We start from the raw sequence: 4,851 nt of genomic DNA, 5'->3' as shown, positions 1-4,851 counted from the left end.
ATTTATGACAAAATAGATTACTATTACCTATCCCCACAAATGTTGTATCAGGTTACTCCATACTTGCTAATAGAAAACAATTACTTTATATTTAATATCAACTTGTTTTTTCAATAACTTTGTTTAATGAAGTAAAAAGCTTATGGATTGTAGTTTACAAAATAATGTCACTTATCAATAGACATATTGAATAAGACACTTTAAAAACTAATAAACTACTTTGTCATCAAAAAAATTTCGAGTTAGGCTCAACAATATACTTGTCGTTTGTTTATTTTATTTTTAACAAAATCTGAACCTTGATATGTTTAACCTCAGTTTTGGTTACACGTGTTTGAAATTTTTGAGATGATAAAATGAATAAAAATAATAATAAATGAATAAAGAACATAAAAAAATACAAAAGTGGAGAAAGAACAAAAGAAAAAGGACCAAGCTCTGAGTGAGGTTTCATTAGATTCAGATGCTGGTTCCTCTGCATCAGACTCGGAAGCTGTATTTTTCACAGATGAAGATTCTGTCAATTAATTAATTCAAAATTCTGATTCTACAGTAAAAGCTAAGGTAAACAAATGATGGTTATAAAATATAAAGTTGGTTAAATTAATTTTGAATAAACTAAATTAAAATTCAATTAGAGTAAAAATATCATTTTTATTATTTAGTTAAAAAATGATAAATATTAGTCCTCATTATTTGGTGAATTTTGCTTCTATAGTATCTGCTCGGTATTGAGTTGGGATCCGCCCTCAAACCGCGATCATATGGAAGTATCAATCTAAATCCCTAGGAATCATAGGGAACCGTTCGGGATTGAGATTTAGCGATCAGCTACAGCTCAATATATAATCAACCTAAAACAAAAACTTGAAGCAGTGTAAACTTATATTTAATTATTTATTGATTTTTGCTTATTTATTCGATTTAATTCAAATTCGAATTCAATTCAATTCACATTCAGTTCAAACAAAGTATTACAAGTCATACACTATTATACATGCAGCCAGTAGTGCACCAAATGAAGGCAAAAAAAAGGTTTTTTTTTTTAAATATAAAAGGAAGTGATTGATATAAAAGTTGTAAAAATGTTAAGTAATTTTCCAGAAAAAGCATCTTGAGAATATAACTCTACATGCAAAAAAAAAGAAAAAAGAAAATTCTAGAGCAACATCAACTTTTCAAGGTTTTCAACAACGATTTCGAAGACAGACAAGCATGGGAGTGCAACCTTGTTTTAGTCGGTATTGCCAAATTGAAAAAATACGATTATACTAAAGTCAATGAGCTTTTAATAGTGATTGGAATTTTCGGAATTACAATAGAGTTAGTATGTTGTCTAAAAAAATTTTGAGACGTCAATAATACTTCACCGACTCTTCTTCGATTATGTCTTTCTTGCCCGGCCAAATAAATCCAGGCGCTTCAAGCGGGAAGGCACTACATGGCTAAGAACTTTAAAAAGATTTACATTCATGAGGGTAGGACGCCAGCTCAGCAACTTGATTTTACAACACTATACAAAGAAAGGAAAGAAAAAAGCAATAAACTACAGGCAGTTAGTCTTTTAGACAAACCCTTTCGTTTAATCGTCCATCGACTGTCCGGTTCGTTACGATGCATCGATAAAATCAAATCGGCCAAAAAATAAAAAAGCATTTTTACAACTCCTGAACAACGAAAAGAAATTGCTTATAAAATGAACCAATCAATCGATATAAACATTTCCGTTACCACAAGAACCACCAACCCAACCAATACCATCTTAAATACAAGTAACACTAATACAGCCGCAAATGTAGAAAACAAGCATCAATTAACAATTACAAAGATGCGGTATATATGAAGTAGAGCAAAGTACGCGGAAATAGAAAAATATATTGAAGCGTTGGACTGGAAAGATTTATTCAATGGGCTCTCAACAAATGAGTGATACTATTTTTTTTTCAAAAAGGAGAATATGCTTGCAAGAGTTATATACCAACTAAGAACAATCCCATCGTCGAAGTCCCAAACCCATGAATAACACCAAAAGTTAAAGAGACAATTATAGAAAAAAGAACACTTTGAAAAGTACTGAGCCGCTGGGCGCTTTACGCATAAAAACCTACAAAAGAAACACGCTGAATCATGCAAATAGGTCAATAACGAGGTTATAATAGCAGTGCTAGAATACGAATTAACAATTTTTCAAGCTTCAAAAGTTGATTCAAGTCTACATAAATAAAATGCAGAATGTAAAAAATTGAATCAAAGTTTTAGAGGAAGGAAAAGGGAAACGCACAGTCGAGGGGATGAAAATACCTCAAATCTTAAATGACAATTTTCAGTTTTTTTTTTTTATTAAGCCTCAAGGTCCAATGCCAGGTTTCGAACCGCGCACGGACGTGACATGTACGACAAAGAGTTTATAACATGTGATGAAGTACCAAAGAGACTCAAAAATATGGATGAGAATAAGTCGATGTCTACTGGCAGCGTCCACCTGCGACTATTTGAAAGATGTGTAGCAGCCTTGTTCACTTTACTGACACTTATTTGTTAGACTTCGTTTACAAAAAGGTGAAGTGCCGATTAGAAGCTCTTAAATATAGCATCAATATTAAGAAGGACTTGAAACTCAAAGCATCGAATTAAAGATCATTATGACTTTCTTGTATCCCTCGAAAAGTCATGGAACATTTTGTTCAAAACCATATTATGAATCACTGCATTTTCAAAATTGATATCAAAAATCCAACATGGTTTTGTTTTCAAAAAGTCGTGCCTGACGACTTCAGCGATAAAAGACTCACTACTCAACATTTGTAGATTCATATCTTTCAGATAGATAGACCATTGGTTTACTGACCAAATGTACAATGCAAATGACCATCGGAAGCTATGTAACAGCTTGCACGGTCATAAAAAAGCGTTAAACTCAATGCAAAAGTTTTGGAATCAGTAACCATTAAGACTGGAAATTCCTAGAACAAATCAGTGTGCTGAACAACCAATCAAGTTCCTTTAAGATCTTTTTGATATCTGTGAACATAAATAGAATCTCCAGCTTAGATTTATTTTGTCTAACAAAGCATCAGAATTGCATATTACGCTTTAACTAAGCTGAACACAGCATTTTTTTGATATATACTGTAGCTTTTCGTGCTTATAGAATTGTTATTTGACTTTGTATTTTTATATTTATTTGTAGTTTAGAGTGTTATGATTTAACATTGAAACGTTAAATGCTTAAAAATTACATAACAACTCTCCAATTAAAAAAGTTAGAATTAGAAAATAACAATCCCAAAGTTCTTTGAAATTTTATCTATATGCATATATAGTAAATTTAAATTTATGGTTTGTGTGTGACCTTTTTCAACAAAAAAAGTGAATTGATGTTTTTTTTTCATTATATTTGTACAATTACTCATCGATTTATGACGTAGGAATATTTTTTTTTGACTTAAAAGAATTTTTTTTTGTTTTTTCTATTATTTTGCTACTTTGTCTCTCTCTTCTATTCTTTTGCTACTTTGTTTCTGGAATAAGTTAAGAACCTTTTTTTTATTAACTCAAAATTATAAAGTCACAACCAAGGCCTTGTAGTCAAAATTAATAATGAACAAGCAGCTGTCAACAACGTGTGGAAACAAAAACGTCAAATGTCTAAAAACACATTCTAAATAAAAAGAACCTTGTTAGTATGGATAGTATGGATAGTTATAAAATAAAAAATAGATTCTATGAACAATAATGGAAAAAAAAATTAATCCGTTTAAATTTAAACGTTTCAGCAAATCCCAATCACAATATTTCAAAAAAACCCAATTTAGCCGTTGCAATGCCAACATTTAGCCAGTGCATTTTAAAACGATTTAATTAAAATCTCATGCACAAAGCTTTTTAAAAAAGTATATTTAAAGAATTTAAATTTAAAGAAAGGCCACAAAAAATACTATTTAAATGTTAATAAATTATTATATTATCTTTTATAATACAAGATTACAGTTAGTAATATAAAAATCACAAAAAGTTACTTTTATGTGTTCAATTCTCTAAAAACTTGAGCAAATACTTAATTTTCGCAATTTTTTAAATTAACAACAAAGTTGTATGTATTTTTGTTCTTCAAATCTTCGTAACTTGGTTGTTATTATACAAACAAGTTGCGAAGATTTGAAGAAATTAAATATTCGACAGCTGGCGTAAAAATGCAGAGTGTTTAATAACTCCGTGTTTTCTGTGTGTATCACATCTACTTTCACAAAACTAGAATTAATTCATTTCGTAAAAATACAATTATTCAGAAGATCCCTGTTAACCACTCCAACTAGGTTCCAGCTGATATTGACTGGGATTGAGCTGGGATTACTGGGACTGGGTTGGGTTAGAAATTGATTTAAGTGCTAGAATGCTCCAATATCGTGTAAAGTTATTGCCGCAAATTGAATCTGGGTTTCTACAGAGATTAGCATGGAGCTTACGCGAATAGTTTACAAAGATGGGACACGTGTGGTATAGTGGTAGCGTGTCTTTTCTGATCAAGAACAGTTTTATTAGCATCGTATTCATTAAAATTCCAAAATAAATAAGATGAAAATGAAACTTTTAAAAAGACCTGCTGCCTCTATAGGCACCACGTTTTTTTACATATTCATCAGTTTTAAAATATCTGCAGTAAAAATGTTTGAGTACTTTGATATTATTATAATAATATGTTTAATTTATTTCATAACATGTTTGAATAATCATGAATTTTTTCTAATTATTATTAACTTGCTATAGTAAGTCAATTTTCATTGTGTAATTGATTATATAATTATATCATAATATAGTAACGTTTGATATCTTTTTTATAACTTTGTAAAT

Source organism: Hydra vulgaris, chromosome 03 (genome assembly GCF_038396675.1).
Source record: "Hydra vulgaris chromosome 03, alternate assembly HydraT2T_AEP".
Taxonomy (NCBI): domain Eukaryota; kingdom Metazoa; phylum Cnidaria; class Hydrozoa; order Anthoathecata; family Hydridae; genus Hydra; species Hydra vulgaris.
The sequence above is the reverse complement of the archived record's forward strand: the minus strand, read 5'-3'. Positions refer to the sequence as shown.